This window comes from Leopardus geoffroyi, chromosome B1, assembly GCF_018350155.1.
Source record: "Leopardus geoffroyi isolate Oge1 chromosome B1, O.geoffroyi_Oge1_pat1.0, whole genome shotgun sequence".
Classification (NCBI taxonomy): domain Eukaryota; kingdom Metazoa; phylum Chordata; class Mammalia; order Carnivora; family Felidae; genus Leopardus; species Leopardus geoffroyi.
Genome location: NC_059327.1, coordinates 152067509 through 152094876, shown reverse-complemented (window position 1 = coordinate 152094876; position 27368 = coordinate 152067509). Strand labels below are relative to the sequence as shown.

Sequence of the window (27368 nt, the reverse complement as noted above, 5' to 3'; positions counted from 1 at the left end):
TTTGGTGTATAGTAACTACTGTGAAAATTCGGTTTGCATTCACACCTAAGGAAGGGGAGTCAGCTCACCAGCTCTGACATCTAGAGCCCTGTTTGTCTTCACAATAAATTTCTCATCATCTTTAGCTGATGACATTTGTTTCTTGTTTAAATATTTGCGGTAAAGATGAAAGAATAAAGAAGCGGTGATGCAATTTTATAAAGAGATAGAAGCTTATCTTTGATTTTCTTTTTTCCTGAAATGTTTTGGCACCAGAAATCTAAAAGCAGCTTCTTTCCATTATAGTGTGCTCCAAATGCATGAAGCAAATTTAAAGAAATGGCAGTGAATCAGCCTTTCAGTTTGGCAAAAACCTCATGGTGAGATGCAGAGTTGAATTTTATGTTTCTATTTGAAGACCATTCAAAATGTAAGCTCCTCCCTCCAAATTATAGTTGAATTACTTAAAAAAATATATATATCTAAACAGACAATCAACTAAGTTATCTAAAACCTACAGATAGGTAATAATGATAATGTGAAGCATAGGCAGTTTAATTGGGCTTTGAAATTGTTGCCTTACCTCTATAGACCTCAGTATCCTCATCAGTAAAATGAGGGATTTGGAGAAAATGATCAAGTTCTCTTCTCTTCCATATCCTTTGCACTTTTATGTTACTGCCCTTGTCACCTATCACCAAATATTTACTCTTAACCTCAAAATTATTAAATTTCTTCAGCCTGACATTGAAAGTCTTCTACTACAAAGATCTTAAGTAAAATTTCCATTTTGTTGTACCTTAAAATTTGAAATACACTGTTCCCTAAATTGCCTCTTACCTTTGTTTTTATGTCTGTCACTCCATCCTATAGAAGTTTCACCCCTAAAAAATTTAACACTCTCCCCACACACACGAACTCACACATACACATCTTTCTCATCTAAAATCCTACCCGGGGTCCAAAGAGAATGGACATTCTATACTGTTGTTATTCACAAAAAGAAGTGATTCGGTTCTCCTTCTCAAAGTATTCATAGCTTATGATTTATGTCAATCAACATAATGGCAATATTTTCTGAATGAAAAACTGGAACAAGTTAGCTAACAACTATAAGCATATATATTGAGATAAAAATAATTTAAAGTTGGGTATGTCAAAGAAAACTTGGTAGTTTTCACTATGTTGGCTAATTATGTTATCCCCCACTCAAAATAGTTAACTCCTTCTTAAGTGACTAACACCACAGAATGCCAAATCCTTCATGTTCTTCACCTTAAATGGCAGCCATCTTTCTCATGGTTGTTTAAAAATATTTGTTGCATGTCCTTAAAAGAATGAACAGCTGTAAAATAGAGCCCCGCTTACAGCAATGAAAGAGTTAATCAGGCAAGTTAAGGAGGATGGCTTGGTTTGGGCCTCAGTCTCAAAAGAGATCTTATATTTGGCCATTTGTTGATTTCTTGGAACGTAAATACTCTTTTAGCATACTCACATTGGACCACAGTATTGCTCGAAAACTAGATTTGTCTTTTTCCTTCATACTACTGCTTTGCACAAGAAAAGGCTAAAACATCAGTAGGAGCTTAGAAGTCCTATTGTTTGCTTTTCTTTTGCTTGGGATAACTGCTGTGGCCTCAAAAGGTGAACGTGGCTGATGTCTCCTAGATCTCACCTTGGATTTTGCTTTTTACTAAGCTTTCGTGAAGAAGAGAAATTCAGAATCACATTGATTAGACACCTTGGAAGGTTACTACCCTATAAAAGGTATTACAGTTAAGTTCAAGGTATTAATAAGCCTAAATATCTTTACTGCATTCAAAGTAGAACAACAAAAACAATTATACTAAGCAGAATTGCTAGTAATTACTGAAGATTACTATGTGTGAAGCATTATATCATGTTTTACATTAATTATTTTACTTAATACTGACATTTTAACCACATTGTTGGTATAATTATTAGCCCCATGTTTATGAAGAGAAGACTGAGGAAATGAGGTTAGGCAACCTGAGTAGTTTCACAGCTGCTAAGACATGGGAGTTTTAGCCCATGGCACTGGCTCTCTGAAGAAAATTGTAATGTAATGGAAATAAAGAATAAATTTGATAACCAGTCATTCAGAAATGAAAAAAAAAAAAAAGAGGACTGTCCCCAAATTCTGCATTAATGGGAACAATTAATGAATAAAAAATACTTCAATTTTTAAGTTCACTTAAATCCAAAAGCAATACCCAAATAATATATAGTACAGGTCAGATAAATGAATAGGAGAAAACAAGAAACAAGTGATCTTATATAAGCATTATTTGGAGAAAAAGGCTGTCTTCTGTAAACAAAAACACACATACAATCTGTGTACAATGGAGAGACAATAGACCAAATCAACAAAATAAACAGTAAGGTGTGTAGACAGATAATATTAATACAAACAGCACAAAACCCATGTAAACTATGGTAGAAAACATAAGCAACAGTCTTTATGAAAATAATGTGAGTAAAACATCCTAAACCAAAGAGCATTTTTTTCTAAAATATTATGTATTATTGGCAATTTTTTACATAATTGTTTTAAATGTTTGTCACTTAGCTGCATGCTTTCTTTCAGAGAATTTTGTGAAAAAAAAACAAAAGCAAAGCAAACTTTTAATCCATGGTAGATTTTAGATATGAAATTATAAGATAGCTTAATGGAACTGTAATATGTACTAATGAAGTTAATTTTTCAAGTCCATGATTTCCTGAGGAGGATACATATATGGTGATGTTAATTATTTTGACCCCAAAGGAAAAGGCTGACTAAAATATATTTAAGCAATCAATAGCTCTTAAAGTTCACAACCAAGAAAATGCTAATGTATTCGTTATTTTATGTTGCATTTTAATTTAATTAACATAAAACAGATAATAGTTTAATTTCTGTTCATAGTTATCTTGTTTAAGAATTTTTCTGAAGTCCTCGAATCACTTTTCTCTACTAATTACCCACATTTTTGCTATTAATGTTCAATTTAATTGTATTTCAATTTAATTTATTATTAAATGAGTATTTAACTTAAAAAATAAGGAATAAATAGCTTTGTAATTAGTGAGGGTTTAATATATAAATTATTTTATTACTTAACAAGTTTATAGGAAAAAAAACCAGCCTGTTAGGGCAGTGAAACTATCATGTATGATGCTGTCATGGTAGAATATGACATTATATACTTGTCAAAATGTATTACATGTACCACACCAAGAGTGAACCCTAATGTAAACTATGGACTTTAGTTAATAACACTGTCTCAATATTGGCTTATCAGTTGTAATAAATGTCACCTTTACACCTTAAAAAATATAAACATATTGGCATCATAATGAGCCGTCATTTTTTGTGTTTTCTATGAATATCAAGAAGATAATAAAATCTTCCTCTGTCAATGAGTATTAATAGAGAATATTGTAGCAAAGAATAAGGAGCAAGATATTTAAATAAATTAGAGTGAGCCCAAGAGCCACTGATTTTTACTGTTGTTGTTGGAGGTTGGTTTATTCTCTAATCATTCTGCGATCGATGTGTGAGGGCTATTGACATTTGAGTGTAGTAGGAGGCCAATGCTGCTATAGTTGATGAGGAACCAAACTGACTTTGGTTGTTCTTTGGTTGTTGTTTGCCTCCAGCATCTTGGATAAGTGGCATCCTATGAAGATGTGAACAATGAAATAATAAGGACTCTCAGGGCTGAAGAAGTCGGAAAAGCGTGCTCAGAAGAGTCCCAAGATTGAAGTGATACACTGTGAGTGACTCACTTCACTTAAAACTCACCTATTCTAACCATCTTCTGGATTCCAGAAGTGCATGCTGTTATATGAAAAATAAGTTGTAGCATTTTTCATATTCAAAATAATGGTTTTTTTTTATTAAATTCAGTGCATATACTCACTTGAAATTCATAAATAAGGACACCTGGGTGGCTCAGTCGGTTGAGCATCCGACTTTGGCTCAGGTCATGATCTTATAATTCATGAGTTCGAGCCCCACTTCGGGCTCACTGCTGTCAGCTTGTCAGCACAGAGCTTGCTTCAGATCCCCTGTCCCCCTCTCTCTGCCCCTTCCCTGTTTGCACTATGCCAAAAATAAATAAATATTAAAAAAAAAGAAATTCATAAATAATCCACTCATAGGAGAACATATTTTATAACTAGCTATAGTTTACTAGGGGAAAAACTGATAAATTTACCCAATGGCATAAATAAATAAGGGTTGTATATGTGATCAAGCTTTTGATAAATGCTTGATTGGTTGTCCCACACTGTCCCAAATTGGTTGTCTCTGGAAAGGCTTCTAGGTAAAAGCTGGCAATGATAATCTCATGTACTCTCATACTCTGTTGCTGGAAAGTGAATTTAGAATATCTCTTGTAGGGTGGTTTTGCAAAATCAAATGTTTTTAAAATGTGGTAGCTTTATATCTAGCAGCTAGAAATTTTAAATTTTAAGCAAACACATTAATTAAAATGGGTTAAAAGATGAAACATAATGGTATTTTTAAAGTTTTTGTTTCAATTCCAGTTAGTTAACATATGGGGTAGTATTGGTTTCGGGGATGCAATATAGTGACTTAACACTCCCATACCACACCCGGTGCTCATCATTACAAGTGCACTCCTTAATCTCCATCACCTATTTAACTCATCCCCCACTCACTTCCTTTCGAGTAACCATCAGTTTGTTTTCTACTTAAGACTCTGTTTCTTGGTTTGTCTTGCTCTCTATTTTTGCTTTCCTCTTTTATTTTGTTTCATAAGTTCCATACGTGAATGAAATCATATGGTATTTGTCTTTCTCTGACTTATTTCACTTAGCATAATACTCTCTAGCTCCATTCCTGTTAAGGAAAATGGCAAAATTTCATTCATTCTTATGGCCGAGTAATAGTCTAGTGCACATGTATACGTACCACTTCCTTATGCAGTCATCAGTTGATAGACACTTGTGCTATTTTCATAATTTGACTATTGTAGTAATGCTGCTATAAACATCAAGGTGCATGTATCCCTTTGAATGAGTATTTTTGTATTCTCTGGGTGAATACCTAGTGCAATTGCTGAATCTTAGGGTAGTTCTACTTTTAACTTTTTGAGGAACCTCCATAATGTTTTCCAGAGTGGCTGTTTGCATTCCCACCAACAGAGCAAGAGGGTTCCCCTTTATCCACATCATCCCCAACACTTGTTTATGGTGGTTCTGACTTTAGTCATTCTGACATGTGTGATGTAATATTGCATTGTAGCTTTGATTTTCAGTTCCCTGACAATCAGTCATGTTGAGCATCTTTTCATGTGTCTGGTGGCCATCTGTATGTCTTCTTTGGAAATATGTCTATTCATGTCTTCTGCCCATTTTTTAATTGGACTATTCATTTTTTTGGGTGTTGTGTTTTATAGGTTCTTTGTATGTTTGGGATACTAGCCATTTGTCAGATATGTCATTTGCAAATATCTTCTCCAATTCCATAGGTTGTTTTTTCCTTTTGCTGTTTGTTTTCTGCACTGTGCAGAAGCTTTTTATTTTGATGTAGTCTCAGTAGTTTAGTTTTGTTTTTGTTTCCCTTGCTTCAGGAGACATATCTAGAAAACTGTTTCTATAGCCAATGTCAGAGAATTACTGCCTGTGGTCTCTTCTAGTATTTTCATGGTTTCAGGTCTCATATTTAGATCCTTAATCCATTTTGGATTTATTTTTGTGTATAATGTAAGAAAGCCCAGTTTCATTCTTTTGCATGTTGCTGTCTAGTTTTCCAACACCATTTGTTGAAGAAATTGTCTTTGGATTGGAAATTCTTTGGATATTCTTTCCTGATTTTTTTAAATGTAATTGACCATATAGTTGTGAGTTTATTTCTGAGTTATCTATTCTGTTTCATTGATCTATGTGTTTATTTTGTGCCAGCACCATACTTTTTTGATTACTAAAGCTTTGTAATATAACTTTATGTCCATAATTATGATTCCTCTATCTCTGCTTTTCTTTTTCAAGACTGCTTTTCAGGGTCTTCTGTGGCTCCATATAGAACAATATTGTTTGTTCTAGCTGTGTGAAAATACTGTTGGTACTTTGATAGGGATTGCATTAAATGTATAGATTGCATTAAATGTATAGATATGTTGCTTTGGGTGGTACAGACATTTTAACGATATTTGCTCTCCAATCCATGAACATAGAATGTCTTTCTATTTTATTTGTGTCATCTTCAATTTCTTTCATCAGTGTTTTATCAGAGTACAGATCTTTCACCTCTTTGGTTAGGTTTATTCATAGGTATCTTATTGGTTTTGGTACAATTGTAAATGGGATTGATTCCTTAGTTTCTCTTTCTGTTGCTTACATTATTGGTGTATAGAAATGCAACAGATTCCTGTATGTTGATTTTATATCCTGAGAATTTACTGAATTTGTTTATCCATTCTAACAGTTTTTGGGTGGAGTTATTCAGTTTTCTGTATAGAGTATCATGTCATCTGCAAATGGTGAAAATTTTATCTCTTCTTGTTGATTTGTATGCTTTTTTATTTTTATTTGTTGTCTGATTGCTGTATCTAGGATTTCCAGTACTATGTTAAATAAAAGCGGTGAGAGTGGACATCCCTATCTTGTTCCTGACCATAGTGGAAAAGCTCTCAGATTTTCCACATAGAGGATTATATTAGCTGTGGGTTTTTCATATGTGGCCTTTATTGTGTTGAATTATGTTTTCCCTAAACCTACTTTTTTTGAGAGTTTTTACATAAATGGATGTTGTACTTTGTCAAATGCTTTTTCTGAAATGCATTTATTGAAATGATCATTTGATTTTTATCTTTTCTTTTATTAATGTGGTGTGTCTCATTGTTTGATTTGGAAATATTGAACCACTCGTCCAACCCAGTAATAAATCCCACTTCATCAAGGTTAGTGATTTTTTAATATATATTCTTGGATCAGTTTGCTGGTATTTTATTGAGAATTTTGCATCCATGTTCATCAGAGATTTTGGCCTGTAGTCTCTTTCTTAATGGAGTCTTTGTCTGGTTTTGGTATCAGGGTAATGCTGGTCTCATAGAACGAATTTGAAAATTTTCTTTCATTTTCTGTTTTTTGGAAAAGTTTGAAAAGAGTAGGTTTATTTAAATGTTTGGTAGAATTTTCTTGTGAAGCCATCTGGTCCTGGACTTTTGTTTTTTGGGAGTTACTGATACAGTTTCTTTGCTGGGGATATAAAATGTACAGAAATTGGTTGCATTTCTATACACCAATAATGAAGCAACAGAAAGAGAAATCAAGAAATTGATCCCACTTACAATTCCACCAAGACCCATAAAATACCTAGGAACAAGCCTAACCAAAGATATAAAAGATCTGTTATGCCGAAAACTATAGAAAACTTATGAAACAAATTGATGGAGACACAAAGAAATGGAAAAATATTCCATGTTCATGGATTGGGAGAACAAATATTGTTCATATGTCAATACTAGCCAAAGCAATCTAGACATTCAATGCAATCCCAATCAAAATTGCACTGGTATTCTTCTCAGAGCTAGAACAAACAATCCTAAAATTTGTATGGAATCACAAAAGACCCCGAATAGCCAAAGTAATGTTGAAAAAGAAAACCAAAGTGGGAGGCATCACAATCCCAGACTTTAGCTTCTATTTCAAAGCTATAATCATCAAGGCAGTATGATATTAGCACAAAAACAGACACATAGACCAATGGAATAGAATAAAGAACCCAGAATTGGACCCACAAATGTATGGCCAACTAATCTTTGACAAAACAGGAAAGAGTATCCAATGGAAAAAAGACAGTCTCTAGCAAATGGTGCTGGGTGAACTAGACAGCAACATGCAGAAGAATGAAACTGTAACACTTTATTACACCACACACAAAAATAAACTCAAAATGGATAAAAGACCTAAGTGTGAGACAGGAAACCATCAAAACCCTAGAGGAGAAAAACAGGCAACAACCTCTATGACCTCAGCCACAGCAACTTCTTACTCAACACTTCTCCAAAGGCAAGGGGAAATAAAAGCAAAAATGAACTATTGGGACCTCATCAAGATTAAAAGCTTCTGCACTGCAAAGGAAACAATCAACAAAACTAAAAGACAACAGATGAAGTGGGAAAAGATATTTGCAAATGACATATCAGATAAAGGGTTAGTATCCAAAATCTATAAAGAATTTACCAAACTCAATATCTGAAAAAAAATCCAGTGTAGAAATGGGCACTCTCACCACTTCTTTTCCAAAGAAGACACCTAGATGGCCACAGACACATGAAAAGATGCTCAACATCGCTTATCATCAGGAAAATGCAAATCAAAACCACACTAAAATACCACTTCCCACCTGTCAGAGTGGCTAAAATTAACAACTCAGGAAACAAAAGATGTTAGCGAGGATGTGGAGAAATGGGAATCCTCTTGCACTATTGGTGGGAATGCAAACTGGTGCAGCCAATCTGGAAAACAGTGTGGACGTTCCTCAAAAATTAAAAATAGAACTACCCTACTACCCAGCAATAGTACTACTAGGAATTTATCCAAAGGATACAGGAGTGCTGATTCACAGGGGCACATGTATACCAGTGTTTATAGCAGTGCTTTCAACAATAACCAAGTTATGGAAAGAGCCCAAATTTCCATCAACTGATGAATGGATAAAGATGTGGCCTATATATACAATGGAATACTACTTGGCAATGAGAAAGAATGAAATCTTTCCACTTGCAACAATGTGGATGGAACTGGAGGGTATTATGCTAGGTGAAATAAGTCATTCAGAGAAGGACAGATATCATATGTTTTCACTCATATGTGGAATTTGAGAAACTTAACAAAAGACCATAGGAGAAGGGAAGAGGGAAGAAAATAGTTTCAAACAGAGAGGAAGGCAAACCATAAGAGACTCTTAAATACACAGAACAAACTGAGGGTTTATGGGAGGGTCAGAGGAGAGGGGAAAATGGGTGATGGGCATGGAGGAGGGCACCTGTTGGGATGAGGACTGGGTGTTGTAGGTAGGCGATGAATCATGGGCATCTACTCCTAAAGTCAAGAGCACACTGTATACACTGTATGTTAGCTAAGTTGACAATAAATTATATTTATAAATAAGTAAACAAAAAAATAAAATTTATTTGCTGGTTATAAGTCTGCTCAAGTTTTCTATTCCTTCTTTTTTCAGTTTTGGTAGTTTATATGCTTGCAGAAATTTATCCATTTCTTCTAGGCTGTCCAATTTGTTGGCATATAATTTTGCATAATCTCTTACAATTGTTTTTATCTTTCTGCAGTGTTGGTTGTTATCTACTCTCTCATTTGTGATTTCATTTATTTGAGTCTTTTTTATTTTTGGTAAGTCTGGGTAGAGGTTTATAAATGTGAGTTTTTTAAGCAAGTGCCTGGTTTCATTGATATGTTCCATTGTATTTTTAGTTTCTATATTTATTTCTATTCTAATCTTTATTATGTCCTTCCTTCTGCTGGTGTTACCTTCATTTGTTTTTCTTTTCCTAGCTCCTTTAGGTGTAACACTAGGTGGTTTATTTGTTTCTTTTTTGTTTTTTGAGGTAAGTCTGCACTGCTATATGCTTCCCTCTCAGGACTGATTTTGCTGCATCCCAAAGATTTGGGGCTGTTCTATTTTCATTTCCATTTGTTTCCATGTTTTTTTTCTATTTCTTCTTTGATTTCCTGGTTGACCCATTCATTTTTAGTAGCATGTATTAGTGGTCTTCCCAGATTTTTTCTTGTGGTTGGTTTCTAGTTGCATAGTGTTGTGGTCAGAAAAGGTGCATCGTATTCAGTCTTTTTGTATTTATTGAGTCCTGTTTTGTGATCGGACATGTGAACTATTCTGGAGAATGTACCATGTGCACTTGAAAAGAATGCATATTCTGCTGCTTTAGGCTAAGAAAACTTCTTAGCATATCTGTTAAATCCATCTGGTCCACTGTCTAATTCAAAGCCATTATTTCCTTATTTATTCTGTTTAGATGATCTGTCCCTTGATGTAAGTGGAATGTTAAATTCCCCCACTGTTATTGTATTATAATCAATTAGTTCTTTTATGTCTGTTATTAATTTATATATTTTGGTGCTTGGAAGCACCAAATGTTGCTATGTTGGGTGCATAAATATTTACAATAGTTATACCTTGCTGTTGGATTGCCCCCTTTATTATTTCATAGTGCCCTTCTTTGTCTCTTGTTACAATCTTTGATTTAAAGTCTAGTTTTTCCTTTTTTTTTTTTTTTTAAGTTTATTTATTTATTTATTTATTTATTTATTTATTTATTTATTTATTTTTGAGAGACAGAGAAAGAGAGAGAGAGAGAGAAAGAGAGAGAGCACAATCTGGGAAGGGGCAGAGAGAGAGGGAGACAAAGAATCTGAGGTAGGCTCCAGGCTCTGAACTATCAGCACAGAGCCCGACGTGGAGCCTGAACCCATGAACTGTGAGATGATGACCTAAGCTGAAGTCAAATGTTCAAGCGACAGAGCCATCCAAGTGCCTCTAAAGTCTAGTTTTTCCAGGGGCACATGGGTGGGTCAGTCAGTTAAGCATCCGACTTCAGCTCAGGTCATGATCTCACAGCATGTGAGTTTGAGCCCCATTTCAGGCTCTGTGCTGACAGCTTGGAGCCTGGATCCTGCTTTGGATTCTCTGTCTCCCTCTCTCTCTCTCCTCCCCTACTTCAATTCTCTCTCTCTCTCTCTCTCTCTGTCTCTCTCTCTCAAAAATAAATAAACATTGGGGCGCCTGGGTGGCGCAGTCGGTTAAGCATCCGACTTCAGCCAGGTCACGATCTCGCGGTCCGTGAGTTTGAGCCCCGCGTCGGGCTCTGGGCTGATGGCTCAGAGCCTGGAGCCTGTTTCCGATTCTGTGTCTCCCTCTCTCTCTGCCCCTCCCCCGTTCATGCTCTGTCTCTCTCTGTCCCAAAAATAAATAAAAACGTGGAAAAAATAATTTAAAAAAAATAAATAAATAAACATTAAAAAAAACCTTTAAAGTCTCGTTTTTCCAATATAAGTATTGTTACTCCAGCTTTCTTTTGATGCCCATTTGCATGATAAATGTTTTTCCATCCCTTCACTTTCAATCTGGAGGTGTCTTTAATTACAAAATGAGTAACTTGTTTTCTTTTGTTTGTTTTTGTTTTTGTTTTTGTTTTTAATTCATTCTGACACTCTATGTCTTTTGATCAGAGAGTTTAGTCTATTAACAAAGTAATTATTGATAGAAAATATTTATTATAATTATAATTTACTAAGTTATCTATTTATTATGTATTTATTTCCATTTTATTACTTGTTTTCTCATTTTTTTCTGATCCTTTCTTATCTTTGGTCTCTTTTTTCTAAATTTTTTTTTTAACATTTATTTATTTTTGAGAGACAGAAAGAGACAGAGCGTGAGCAGGGGAGGGGCAGAGAGAGAAGGAGACATAGGATCTAAAACAGGCTCAAGGCTCTGAGCAAGCTGTCAGATTAGAGCCAGACATGGGGCTCGCACCCAGGAACCACGGGATCATGACCTGAGCTGAAGTCAGACGCTTAACAGACTGAGCCACCCAGGCACCCTTAGTCTCTCCTTTCAACTCAGAGTCACCTTTAATATTCTTGAAGGGTTGGTTTTATGGTCATGAACTTCTTTAGTTTTTGTTGGTCTGGGAAACACTTTATGTTCCCTTCTATTTTGAATGATACTTACTGGATAGAGTATTCTTGCTGCAGATTTTTCCCATTCAGCACTTTGAATATATCATGCCAGTCCCTTCTGGCTTGCCATGTTTCTGTTGAGAAATCTCCAGGTAGCCTTATGGATTTTCCTTTGTAAGTTAAGGACTTCTTTTTTCTTACTGCTTTTAGGTTTTTTTATTTATCACTATATTTTGCAAATTTAATTACAATATGTCTTGGTGTTGTCCTGCTTTTGTTGATTTTGTTGGGAGATCTCTGTGCCTCCTAGATCTGGATGTCTGTTTCCTTCTCCAGCTTAGGGATGTTTTCAGCTATTATTTGTTCAAATAAATTTTCTGCCCCCTTTTCTTTCTCTTCTTCTTCTAGGACTCCTATAATAGGAATGCTATGACATTTGAAGGAGTCACTAAGTTCCCTAAGTCTATCCTTGTCTTGTGTAATTCTTTTTTCTCTTTTTTCCATCTTGATTACTTTCCATGACTCTGTGTTCTAGGTCACTAATTTGGTCATCTGCTTCTTCCAGTTTGCTGTTCATTGCATCAAGCCTGTTTCTAATCTCGTTTATTGTACTCTTCATCTCTGATTCTTTTTTAACTCTTTTATCTCTAAGGTAAAGGTCTGACTCATGTCTTCTTTTCTCAAGCGCAGTGAGCATCTTTTTGATTGTTGCTTTAAATTCTCTATCAGGGATGTTACTTATACCTGATTTGCTTAGATATCTGCCCATGACCTTATCTTGTTCTTTTATTTGAGATAAATTCCTCCATCTTGTCATTTTGTCTGAGTTTCTGCCTTCTCTGTGTTAGAAAAGCCAGTTATGTCTCCTGTTCCTAAAAGTAATGGCTTTATGTAGAAGAAGTCATGTAGTGCCTAGGGCCTGGTGCTTCAGCAAGTGTTTTTGGTGTGTACTGTGTGTGCTCTGCTTTTGTTTTTTGGCTGCCTTATCCTTCAATCCAATTGTCTATAGTGGGTCTTCTTGCCTGCTGTGAGCAGTGTTTGGTGCCTGGACTATACGTGATGAGTTTTACTAGGTGTTCTCTGGTCTGCTTGTGAAATGAGACCTGACACCAACTCCACCAGAACTGAGTCCCTGTAGAACTCTCTGGTCAGGAGATGTGGTGTGGACAGGGTTTTGTGTTGGTCTCTTGGGGTGGGGCCCACTGCACTGGTACTGAGGCAAGTGTGACTGAGAAGGGCAGTTCCACCAAAGTGTAAGGGTGTGGGGTTTGGTGTAAGCAAGTTGGGAAGCCAATATGGGTGCTGCACTGTTTCCTGCAGGTTGTTGAGCTTATGCTGAGGGGTGGAGAGGAAAACATCTCAAGCCAACTGCTTTGTTCCTGGAGAGGTGTCTCTATGAATGTTGCCTTTCAGGGAAGCACTCATATAATAGCAAATACTCTGCCCTCTTTGGCACCAGGCATTTTTCAGATCACTGTTTCCATGCTATCTACATCTAGGTTGTTTGCCTGCCTTCTCTCCATGAGCAGGGCAATGCTCTCCTGGATCTATCCCATCCAAGCCTGCTGACCTTTAAAACTCCAGACTTTGGGGCACGTGAGTGGCTCAGTCGGTTAAGTGTCTGACTTTGGCTCAGGTCATGATCTCATAGCTCATGGGTTCAAGCCTTGTCAGGCTGACAGCTCAGAGACTGGAACCTGCTTTGGATTTTGTTTCTTCTTCTCTTTCTGTCCCTCCCCCCATGCTCTCTCTTTCTCTCTCTCTCAAAAACAAATAAACATGAAAAAAAATAAAAAAATAAATAAAACTCCAGACTTTAAGCCCCACTGGTTGCAAGAACTTAAGAAATTAAGCCCTTTTCATTTTCCAAGCCAGTGGCTTTGCAGAAACATTCTCCTTGTACATTCCCCTGTGTGCTCCTCTCTCTCTCTCCTCCATCTCCAAGACCACATCTCCTTTGCCTCTGTAGTACCCATAATCTCTTTCTCCCCTAAACCACATCTCTGCACTTCCTACCTTATTTCATGTGGCTTCTTCTCTCTCTTTGGTTGTGAAGTTTGTTCTATCAGTCTTTAGGTCAATTTTGGAGGTATTTAAGGTATTTTGACAGCTATCTAGTTGTATTTATGGGATGAGGCAAGACTTGGGTCCTCCTACTCCACCACCATCTTCCTTTCTCTCCATAATGTTATTTTTAATGGATAAAAATCAGAAATTAATGTTCACTAAGAAGTATAACATACATCTGTATAATAATGAAACACCATGGAACGATTTAAATGTTTGGAAAAATATATACATAAAAATAAAGTTCTGAAGTATCATATTATAAAGACACAATATAAAGCATTTTTTTTAATTTGGAAAGTTATGTGTCATTAATGACATCTGTATATGATTGATGGGATAATTTGGATTTATTTTTCTACTTGTTTTTGAATAAAATAATTTTTTAAATTTTCATTTCATTTTTGAGAGAGAGAGATAAAGAGAGAGCGCATATGCAAGAGAGCCAGAGAGAAAGGGAGGTACAGAATCTGTAGCAGGCTCCACGCTCTGAGCTGTCAGCACAAAGCATTAAGTGAGGCTCGAACCCACAAACTGTGAGATCATGACCCAATATGAAGTTGGATGCTTACCCAACTGAGCCACCCAGGTGCCCCTTATTTTTCTACTTTTAATTTTTATATTTTATGTAATTAGCACTTATTATTTGTATAACCATGGAAACATAGAAATAAAAAAATATCCCGTAAGAAAATGTGTATTCATTCATACATACAAACATACACATACAGATGCACAACAGGGAAGGAAGAAATAAGAGGAGGAAAGGAATGAGGAGAGTTGAAATACAGTGATGATGAAAAGCCTTATATGACCACAATTTAGGAAGTAAAATTCTTTCAATTAGCTCCTGCCCCTATTCTGAAAACAGGAGGATGTAATCACTTTTGTGGTATGTCCACTACATTTTCAAGTATTCTGACAATGTTGGGATGTTGTGTACCTCATTTTCCAATGAATTTCTTGGTGGAATTTCCAGCACCCCCACTTGATTGATGGCAGTTCTGCTTTTATTTTCTTTCCATACTGGTTTACTTCATAATTGGCAATGTCCCTGTTCCTTTGCTCCAATAAGTGTGGGCTTTGAATAGCTAATTTTCTCAACCTTGTGAAAAGAGAGGAGGATTGTATCACAGAAACACTAAATATTGATATTTGACTTCATTGTTCCAAAATTTGATCACAGAGAATTTTTCTGAAGCAATACTTTTCAAACTCTTTCCTGGTATCCATTTTCCTGGCTTCCTCCTTTTCACTCTTCTTCACCTTTCCCTTCTTCAAGCACCTTTTAAATACCTGTCTTTTCAATTAAAGAGAAGATTTCCAAATTCATTTTCTTCAGTAATCTTATGCCCAGGTTTTCTCAGCAAATATAACTAAAAAAAACCCCCAAAAACATAGAAAGGTTTTTCTAGTTCTATGGGCTCAAAATAGAGCCAGCTTCTGAAGTAGCACCTTTTCCTACATGTTTCCTCCATGCTTTTATAAATTTTATAAAACCATGAAAGCTTTATAGATACAACAAATATATATCATTAACTACTTTTGAGTGATAAAACAACATAAGATAAATACAAAAATGTTAGTAATGGTTTGTAGTAAAACTAGTTGATTTAATTAAAGATACTATGAGAATTTTTTGGCTGTAAATTGAAAATGAATTTAACTGTAAGTACTGATGGACTCTGAGGAAGAACATGACTCAATAAAGGGCCTAAGCGTGAACATAAATCACAAATTGAAATAGTTGTTTAGGATCTACCAACAATTTTTATTGTTAAGCCTGAAATTTTTAGAAAATGGAAGTTAATAAAAATATGAAAATGGGTGCCTTATTTTATAAATGTATATTTAAATATTAATTAAACAAAGGATTTTAATTTTTTCTAGAGAACAAAAAACCTAGGTAAATATATATAAATTTTCCTTTACTTACACAAAATATATTCCCAGTGTTACTGTGTCCTATAATCAGATTCCATTCCATGTTTACCAACAATAATAAATATAACCAAAAAGGCAAAATGGGAATGCATATTTAATATTAAAGCAAAACAAAACAAAACACCTCCAAGCTCTTTTTCATAGGCATGTATATGGAGCCTTCCTGCAGACTTATTTATACAGTGAACTAGTCTGAGCACAACAGCTTTTGAAGGCCTCCCATTAGAAAGTGAATCGAAGTGAACATTCGTACCTTCAAAATGTGACAGAGTCCCGAAATGAAAACTTTAAAGCATTGGATTGCCTCTTAAAATTCTGCCTATGAAAATTATTTTACTATAAGTGAGTTTTTGTAGACATTCATTTTGAAATAATTATAGATTCACAAGACATTGCATAGAAATGTACAAAGTTCTGTGAACCCGTCCCCATATTCCTAAATCTCCCCAATGTTAATGTAATGGCACATTTGTAATACAGTATTAAAACCATGAAATTGATATTGGCATAATTTATAGCACTTATTCACATTTCAGCAGGTATACATGCACTTGTGTGTATAAGTATGCAATTTTATTACATGTGTATGTAGCCTTGTATAACCTCCAGGAAAATCAAACACTTGTACCATCACCAAAATATCCCCTCATGCTCTCTTTATAGCTGCATATATCCCTCACCTCTAGCCCTTGGAAACCACTAATAGATTATTTTCCATTTATGTTTTATGCTATTTCACAATGTTACATAAGTGGAATTATGCAGTATGTACCCTTTTGAGATTGGCTTTTTTCATTCAACATAAATTCCTTGAGGTTCATCCAAATTTTATATATCTAAATATATATCTATCTATATCTGTATATCTATATATAATTTGTTTTTATTGCTGAGTAGTATTCCGTGGTATTAAGGTACCACAATTTGTTTAACCATATCACTCACTGAAGGATATTTGAGCTTTGGGCTATTACAAATAAAGCTGCTATGAACATTTGTATACAAATTCCTGTGTGAAAATAGTATTCATATCTTTGGAGTAAATGCCCAAGAGTACAGTTTGGGGCCATATATGGTAAGTCAGATTTCATCATTAATTTTTAAAGATATGTGGTTTATGACCACTCTAATTACATGTCCAAGTTATCCAACAACAGCAACAATAACAACAACAGAAACAGGATGAATCAGATCCAGTTTTATAATAAATCTCTTTAAAAAGAAAATATTAGGACACACAAAAATATTCCACATAAACACGAAACATCATAAAATGGTCAATGAGATGTTGAATAAATAAAAAAGAATGTCTGAAGGAGACAGTTTTAAAAATCAAATCAATAAATTTATATATAAATCTATAATAATATATTTTATATTTAAATTCAAGTATCTTAGTGGATAACTAGTTATCTTAATGAAATAGTATCACACAAACTTGTACTTCCTTGATTTACTCAAAAATATATTCTTCAACCTCATTCTCTCTTCTTAAAAAAAAAAAAAAATTGTTTTAGACTCTTAACACTTATACCCGAATGAGTAACTCATATCACTTCATCCCAAACTGACATTTCAAAAGATGAGTTCAAATACATTTGCAGAGATATTTTTGAGTTCATTCAAGCTGAGCAGTGCTTCTTATCTTTTGAAATGTCAGGCGGCTGGTCTGAGGAAAATGGAAACAGATTTCTTTTTTAACATCACACATGTGGGCATAGGATTATGACTTGGTTTCTCCAACCACACTGTTGGAAAAATATATTTATTTGTGAACAAAGGCCTTTCTTTTCCAGAAGAAAGAAGAAAGAGAGAGAGAGAGAGAGAGAGAGAGAGAGAAAGAAAGAGAAGAGAAGAGAAAGAGAGAAAGAGAGGAATAAAGAAAAGGAAAAGCAAAAATCAGCCATTTTAATTAATTTGTATTGGGAGTTTTATCTGAAGTTCCTTTTTTCTATCTTTCCATTTTGGATTTCTAATCACTTTAAGTAGGTTAAAACTTGTATTATCATGCAGTAATGTAGTAGTATGAAAATTCAAAACCTCTGTAATGTAGACCAAATATAGGATTTTTGAAACCTAAATTTGACATTAAACATATATTTAAATTGCAAAAAACATATAAAATATTCATATAACCTTAACCCCACATGGATAAATATTTACAGAACCCTTTATTTTCCTAAAAGCATTAAAAATACTGATGAACTTGTGCACTGTATAAAGGTAGCAGATTGAACACATGCATCCACTTTAGATTGCCTCTGAAACTCTACTAAAATTACTAGTAAAAGGATTTACAAAATCCTTTGTAATGGATCAAAATGTAATGGATCAAAATACAAACACAAAGTCATAAGGAGAATGAAAACAAAAAAGGAGATAACAAAAATATTTTGGAAGATGGACTATATTTGGATGAGGGATAAATAATCTAAGAGACCCAAGAAAGTTGAAGCCTAAGCAGCAGTGAGGGAAAAAAAAACAAGCAGTCAATTTTCTTTTCAAAATTTTATCTCATTTTACTTAACATACAGGGTTAGTTTCAGGTGTACAATATCGTGATTCAACAATTCCATACATAATTCAGTGCGCATCACAAGTGCACTCCTTAATCCTCATCACCTGTTTAACCCACCTCCCTTCTAATAACCATCAGTGTGCTCTCAATAGTTAAGAGCCTATTTCTTGGATCCTTTCTAATTCTTTTTTCCCCTTGTTCATTTGTTTTGTTTCTTACATTCCACAGTTGAGTGAGATCATGTGGTATTTGTCTTTCTCTGACTGGCTTATTTCGCTTAACATTATACTCTGTAGCTCCATACATGTTGTTGCAAATGGCAAGATTTCATTCTTTTTACGTAAGCAGGCTGATTTTTCCTCTGAATCCAAAGAAGACTCTGAAATTTATGGCATTAGATAACTCTGATAGTGGAATAATGGAACAAAAATATGACTTTCAATTGAAAATGTGTTTTGAAAAGAATCGGATTTCCAGATCCTATTCCCTAATCTGTGCTGTTAAGTATATTTCCCTCTACCTTACCTCACTCAAATCTGGAGTTTTATTCTCTGAAAAAAGTTAAACAGAAGTCCCTGTTTTAGTTTATATCAGTATGAGTGAAGATAAGAATAGTGTCCTGCATATTATGTATTATATTAATTGTTTAATATTAGAGGCAACAAATTGCCTCAACACTCAGTTGATTGAAACAACATTGATCGCTTCAAGGTTTCTGTAGATTTGGAAATTGGACACAGCTTAGTTGTATTGTGTGAATTATGTCTCTCAGGAGCTGAAATCGAGGTATTGGATGGAGCTATAGTTATTTTGATACTCAACTGGTGAAGGACCTACTTCTGAACTCACTCACTTTGTCGTTGGCAGGATTTGGTTCCTTGTGGCCTCTTTGTCAGAGACTATCCTGAGTTCCTCACCATGTGAGTCTCTTCCACATTACATCTTACCTCATCGATGTGAGCAAGTGAGAAGGTAAAAGATTGTGTAAGCAAGAAAAGAGTTATACTTTTTACAACCTAATTTCCAAAATTACATTCTATCACTTTTGCCTATTCAATACATTAGAAGCAGTCCTAGGTCAACCTACACTCAAGAGGAAGGAAGTACACAGAATATGAATATCAAGTGAGGTAAGGGAGACATCTTAGGAAGTATGGCCACTACACATGACTTTTGTGTATGGAACTCCAGAAGTGCCAGACTTCCTTGCCCACTCTGTTTTAAACCTATGAAACAGGAACAAGACATAAAAATAGAGTAGTAAAAAAAAAAAGTTTTTGAAAACTAAATATAATTGAAATGAAAACTCAACAGAAGGATTGACTAGACAGTGAAGAAAATGAAGCAAGGAAAAGTGTAAGGTAGCAGAGTAAATATAAGAAATCCAGAGGACTTGCTGGAAAGTCAAACCTTCTAAAATAATAATTCCAGGGGCACCTCGGTGGCTCAGTTAGTTAAGTGTCTGACTTCAGCTCAGGTCATAATCTTGCAATTCATGAGTTCAAGCCCCATGTGGGGTTCTGTCCTGACAGCTCAGAACCTAAGCCTGCTTCAGATTCTGTCTCCCTCTCTTTCTGCCCCTCCCCTGCTCACACTCTGTCTCTCTCTCAAAGATAAATAAACATTAAAAATTTAAAAAAATAAAATAATAATTCCAGAGGGGAGAAAAGATAATGAAAGAAAATCATCCAAGAGATAATTAAATTAAAACCTATAAATATTAAGGATACAAGTCTGGATACTGAAAGCTCACAACCCATACCAAGGAATCAGTAAAATGACTAAAAATAGATTTAGGCAAAGGCACAGTTAGGGCATTTCAGGACAATGATGAAAAAAAAAAAAAAAAGAAGAAGAGTCTATTAGCTACAAAAAGGAGAGAGAAAAACATTACAAAAGATACATAAAAATTCAGGAATTGGAATTACTTTTGTTATCTATTGTCTATTATTTTAATTTATTTTTTATTGAAGTAAAATTAACATGCAATCTTGTATTAGTTTCAGGTGTACAGCATATTGATTCAAGAATTCTATACATTGTTCAGTGCTCACCACAATAGGTGTAGTCACCATTGGTCATCATACAACATTGTTACAATATTATTGAGTATATTCTCTATGCTGTACTTTTCATCTTTGTGCCTTATTTATTTTATACCTCTAAGTTTGTAACTCTTAATCATCTTTATCTATTTCACCAATTCCACCACCACCTCCCTTCTGGCAACCACCAGTCAGCTCTCTGTATTTAAGAGTGTGTTTGTTCACTTGTTTTATTTTTTAGATTTCCAATAAAAGTGAAATCATATAGTATTCGTTTTTCTCTGACTTAGCTCACTTAGCTTAATACCTTTAAGTGTGTGAATACCAACACTGGTAAATAGAACAAAATGGAGCAATGTCTTCAAAACTTGTAAGAAAAAATATTTCCAATCTGAAATTTTACATCCAGCTGAATTATCAATATGTGTGAAGATCAAATAAATTTGTTCTTTAGTACTTCCCACCTGATTTTTCTTAGGAAGGTACTGGATAATATACTCAACCTAAATCAAGGTATAAACTAATAAGTAATTACATGTGTATTCTGAAAATATGTCTCCAGCACAGAAGTAAAGGGAATAGGATTCTCAGAACATGGTCAAGGATGATCCCAAGATGAAATCTGTATTCCTGGTATGGAGGCCAAACCATTCTGATCAGAGAGATCAGAAGACAGTTGAAAAGATTTCTTTCAGAAAGTAAAATTGATAAAATGCCTGATGCATGGTAATGCAAGGAAAAGAGTGATAAAATTAATTAATAAATTAGGATTATTTTAGTGATAGGAAAAATAAGACAGTTTTTAGGGAAAATAAAGTTTTAGGGAAAAGACAACTAATAATGTGATACCTCTTGAATGACCATCTGATAGCATTCACATAATAACAAAACGATGCAAATGCAGAATGTAGATCTAACAATAATGTTGATAAATAGGAGTGACTGAAGGATGTGATGGAATGTTATAGAGGGGAATGATGAAAAAGAACCCAATCTTTATCTTTATTATTTCAAAATCAATAGATAAAGTACAACCTTAAAAAACTGGTATGTTGAAGCATATTTAATGCTGTATATTTAATTTAGATATATATAGATATATACCAAAATAATCAGCTAATGAGTCAAAATGGTTGATTTTGGAAATACAGAAGTCAGGGGCAGAGACACTGAACCACTCCTTTATTAGTAAACTTTTTGAACTTTGTGAGTCTTTAAGTTATATGCACTTATAACTGATTAAAGTAAAACTAGAATAAATATAGTTTGTGTGGTTTTAAGTATTTCACAAATATATAACAAATCATATATAACTTCCTTTAATTTGTAATTTTACTGTTAGCATTATATTTTCAACATTTTTACATATAAATAAAGTATCTCTTTCAGTTAGTTGTGTAGTTTTACAGTATTCTGATACGAGGGTTAAGGCATAATTTAATTATCCATTTTATTTCCACTGTTGTCAATGTAATGAAGACTCTTGCACATGTTTTGTCAAAGTCCATCTAAGCTTATACACCTGGAAATGGAATAAATAGATCGTAAGTATAAGATTAAGATTTCAACCTTATCTAGATATTGTCAACATGTTCTCCATAATGTCGGTAATGGTTTTCAATCGTGAAATACCTCGATTTGGCAACTGATGAATATTGTAGCCTCTGTCTTCTCCAAAGTGAAGTAGTTCCTTTGACACCTGATTTTTCAGTAAACTGTTCATTTACTTTATTTTTAAATTTCTGTAGTGACTTTTTTCTAAAGACTTCATGAAGTTTCCTCTTTTTTTTTTCCTATGCAACAATAAATGCAGGAGGACAGTGAAGCAAAGTCAATAGAGGTTTAACAAAAAAATGATTGTGATTGAAAACTGTTATGTCCTTCAAAGATATGGTTCATGTGTGAAGGAAACACTAAGTCCTGTAGAACTTCAAAAGAATAGCGCTCAAAGAGATTTTCATTAAAACGTTTTGGATGAATTTTTCTGTATCACCAAGTGATAAGAAATGGCTATGAACATCAAGTAGGTAGGTAAAAATTAAGATAAATGTGTAAAAATCCTAAAGTCTATGGGAAAGGGTAAGGTCTTAATGCATATAGATAACTATTAGAATTATAATAGTGAATAGAATTATAAAAGTGAATGTTTAAGTGTAAAAAATAATTTATCTGGAAACATATATTTTATCTTTATCTTGAAACATACATTTATTTTTTTAAATATAGAGCTTGTGGCCTCACAATAAAATAAATATGAACTGGAAAAATGTTAGGGGAATAATGTAAGGAAAATGAGTAAAAGAGTCTAAAAAGAAACTGTCTTATTTAATATAAATATAACTCATTTTTTTAAAACAAATCTTAAAGTCTTAAGGAGGTGAATTGAAATTAGCACCTTAATGTTTGAATCTGCAGAAAGAATTGTTAGTAAAACAAAAGATGGAACAAAAAGAAACCCCTGAAATGCATAAAATGCAAATCATAAAATAAAAGTACGCAAAAGACCAAATACAGTGTTATGGAAGTACCTATGAGCAGCTTAAATTCCTTGATTAAAAGTTAAGGTACTCAAACTGAATAACAGGGAAAACTAGTATTGGTGATTCATGGGTGATTTCTCATAGAAAATGTCCTTTCAAACAAAACCTGAGGGATAAGAAAGTTTTAAAATGATTTAGATAATTTTGAAATTATCCAATTTCAAATATAAAAGGAAATATAAGAGGAAATGAGAAAATACAAGATGTTAGCACTGGGGTGGAGTACAATATCTTTTGGACTTCCCTGACTGCAGGATTGTTTCTCATCCTACAATGATCTTCTCAAATACCACTTATTTTTCAAGTATTTACCAACAGGCCAAAACCTTAAAGAATAAATGACTCCACCTGCAATTTAGTATTATTTCCAAGGTAACATTTAGAGTTGGTGATACTGATGACTCTTTCCTGTACTACATAAAGTCTTTAATGGCAGAAAACATGTACTAGTAATTTTTGCTGACAATGTCTAGAATAATCTGAGATATAATAATGTGTATATAATCAAGCCATGTTTATGAGATGAGTTAAATTGATAATTTAAATGTTCTAAGCCTCCTTATTTATAGACGAGAACTTTTCACAAATTATCATACTTTGTGATTTTGTGGTAACTGCTCCGTATTAAAATCATGTCTAATGCATACATATTTAAATGTGTTAAGAATCTTTCAAACTCCAAGATGGTGGTATATTTACTTGCAAAATGTTAAAAAAAAATACTGACTTTTAAGTATCTTTGCATTTTAAAAGGCATACAGATTTTCAATGTGGTGACACAAAATATATTTAAATAATATAGATAAAAATAAGTACACAATGCATTTTTCCCTATTCTTTACTTTTTCCTGTCTTCTCACTTAACAGTCTTTAATGGGTTATATTTTGAATGAGTAGCAAACCTGGAAAAGACACAATATGAAGCAAACTACTCTAAAGCTTTTTAGCATTACTCTAAGGAAATCACAAAAGTCAACTATTAAATCTAGATTAGTGCTTGGCTGTGGGTTTATGTTGGGCTATTTTTGTAAAGTGCAATATGTTTTTCCTTCTAGATTAATGAAAATTTTTTTACAGTATCCTGTGTATCAATTTTAAATAGAAGTCTAAATTAAAAAGAAAAAAAAAACGTGTTTCAGTTATGAGTAACTGAATCACCATCATTATTTTATTCCATTTAAGTAAAAAGAAGTTAACTTTTAGTTAATAACATATTCTGGAAAGATAAATATTAAATACAAATGAAACTATGTATATGTATATAATTATTGTTCAAGTTTGCACACAAGTACTGATAAAATTGTGTTTGCAAGTGTGGCTGAAAATGTTCAATGCCTAATAAAGAGCCATTTTCACAATTTTTACAATTTTTTCCTATAGCCATTTCTAGAACTGTATTTTTAATTGTTTTCAAGTCAGTTTTAGCCTCAATCTTATCGTCCAGTCTGTTCACATATGCCTTAGCTTGAGAATTGCTAATTAGTGCAGACAAATTCATTTATTCCTTCTGGTTCTTTTTCAGGTGTTTCTGTGTTCTAAGTTGTATGGCTTTTGCTTTGAGTTGTATAGTACTTACTTTGTATTCAGTCTGTCTGGATTGCAGTTCTTAAATCTGATATAAGGAACTAGATCAAAGTTATTTTAAGTATCCATTGTTAATATTAAAGCACACAAGTCATGCATTTTCTAGAAATTAAGTGTCTATAATTTGGTCATCAGTGAAATATAAATATTATTTGTTCCATGCTTGTTAACCTGAAGCATATGCATTCATGGTAATGCTATCACTAAACTGAACACTTGCCCAGAGCTATAGGACACAGCCACAAAAAAATCTTATATGCAAACTCTGTATCTGTGAAGGAATTGATGAATATAGCTATGGCCAACTTGTAAAATTGGCAAAGAGACCAGTCTTTTTTGTTGTTGTTGTTGTTTTCCTGCAGAGGCCTCTGCTTCTCTGTGGTAGGAAGGCCAGCTTGAGACAAAGCAGTGTTCAGGTCATGACTCAAATATTTTGGAAGTTCTGTTGGAATTTATATTAAGAACATTGCTGGGAAATGACTTACTTGGAAGAAAATTGCGTCCAATTACATATCTTTTGCCAATCTTTACATGTTGTTGTTCCAAAAAAATCATTGTCTTTAATTATTTACATATAAGTTATGTGAGAATCATAATATCATTTACAACTATTTACACACGTAGAATAGCATAATTATGATGTCATAAGCATCTTTGGAAATAGACTGTCCCCAAGCCTCACTGCTTCTTCTATATTTGCCATCTAGTGCAAACTATAGAGAGGAAATAAAGCTGACAAAATTTCTAGATAGGTAGCAACTAAGCTATTGATTTTTTATCCTATAAGAAAGTTGACACTAGTGCTTTCTCTAGACTAGTGTTCCTCCAAATTTTTTGATACGACATCCCATCATTAAAATATTTTTGGACAAAAATTCCAAAATACATTTATTTATTTGTAAATCATATATACATGCTTCTTACTAATGCAAGTATGTACATTGTAAGCGACAACAAAATACAGAGGTGTCAAAAATGATAAAACTTATTTTAAATATTTCATTAATTACATAACTACACATAATTCACATTGTCTTTTCACAATTTGGAATTTTTGCCATCCTCCTGTCATGTCAGTTTAAACCATCACTGTTTTTGTCTTGCAGCGTGGCTTACCAGAAGATTCGACTTGAGTTCTGCCATTTTCTGATGTTTGTTCATGTTTGGATTATTAATTGTATATTATCTTTAATGCATGTGAAGTTGGCAGAAGTCTTTGTAGTCCACTTGTCCATTTTGTGAATATTGTATTAAAACTACAAAACATATAGTGTGTAAATCCATTCAACTGTGCACATGCAAACTTCAGTAAGTTGAAAAATGCTGAGGCAAATATAAGATTAAGTGTGACATTGTCAATCATTCCAGGATGTGGAACTTTACACAGGACATATCGCATGCCATCTGTGACATGTGACCCCCCCCCCAAGAAAAAAAGGGACTAAGCAAGGAAACAGTGTCAGTCTGCATATTCAAATTCTCCAAGGGATTGTCTCCAGTTTGCAGACAGCCTCCTTAGACCAGTTGTCTTCCAACTGGGGTATACATAGCCTGGGGTTATAAGATACAAGCACAGATGGTTTTAAGAAAATTAATTTCCTGATCCTCACTTCCATATGGATTCCTTCCTAAGACTGATAAGGTTTCTGAATGAAGCAGTTTCTTCCCTACATCTACTTTCTCTAATACATTTATCTATACTTTATACTAAAAGGGATGCTTCCCACCCATTCTAAGGCTAATTGTTGTTCCAGCACGTAAAATTCTCCAGTGTTTCTCTCACACTTTCTCTCACTCTCTCTCTCTCTCTGGTACATATACAGAGGACAAACTAGATTTTGGTGTTAAAGTTGAGAAAATGAATCACTTTAATGATGTGAAGACAAACGCGTTTTCAGGTGGTTTCCAATTCATACTTTTCAAGAGTTGAAGGAGAACCAAATTTAGTTATCAGATGACAGATGATGAAATATTTTTTAATGGAAATCAGCATGAGATTTTTGGCACAAAAGTCAGAAGAGGTTCAAAGAATTGAGTTATAGGCTTATAACAAGTCTGTTCAAAAATATTTACTTAGATGAACATAGTTTCTTCATGCTCAGACCTATGTTTTAAAATAAAAAAATAGGGGCGCCTGGGTGGCGCAGTCGGTTAAGCGTCCGACTTCAGCCAGGTCACGATCTCGCGGTCCGTGGGTTCGAGCCCCGCGTCAGGCTCTGGGCTGATGGCTCAGAGCCTGGAGCCTGTTTCCGATTCTGTGTCTCCCTCTTTCTCTGCTCCTCCCCCGTTCATGCTCTGTCTCTCTCTGTCCCAAAATAAATAATTTTTGAAAAAAAAAAAAATTTAAAATAAAAAAATACAATGGATGTTCAACTCCACATTATTCTCACAATAAATAGTATTCATCCATGGATACATGATAGGATATCTTTGATCAATTATCCATTACATTTATATATAATAGAAAAGATGTCAACCTAAAATAATTTTTAGTATTTACTGTCTTATGCTTATAGGAAACTTTAAAAATGAAGAGAAACAATAAAAGTCTTTCAGCAAAGACTCACGTGTTTTGTATATATTCGAATAAAATTTGATGGAAGAATTGGGATTGAATGTGATCTAAAGAAGTAAAAACCATTCAATATTACACATGCCCATGTATTTCTTTTAAATTAGTGACGTTTTGTATCAAATTATGATATTTAGATACCATCAGATATAATTTTAAAAATTAACATGGGGCGCCTGGGTGGCGCAGTCGGTTAAGCGTCCGACTTCAGCCAGGTCACGATCTCGCGGTCCGTGAGTTCGAGCCCCGCATCGGGCTCTGGGCTGATGGCTCAGAGCCTGGAGCCTGTTTCCGATTCTGTGTCTCCCTCTCTCTCTGCCCCTCCCCCGTTCATGCTCTGTCTCTCTCTGTCCCAAAAATAAATAAACGTTGAAAAAAAATTAAAAAAAAAAAATTAACATAACCTGTCCACTTTTAAATGGCAA

At 34.1% G+C, this 27368-nt stretch overlaps 1 long non-coding RNA gene across 1 annotated transcript in view; it reads left to right on the top strand.

Moving 5' to 3' along the window:
- The first annotated feature begins 285 nt into the window (after nt 1–285).
- The window catches only part of LOC123595920, a 94608-nt gene continuing 67525 nt past the window's right edge, over nt 286–27368 (top strand). Inside the window, exons 1-2 of the long non-coding RNA XR_006711431.1 lie at nt 286–359; nt 3643–3758. This is a non-coding gene — a long non-coding RNA (uncharacterized LOC123595920). The remainder of the gene's footprint in view (nt 360–3642; nt 3759–27368) is intronic.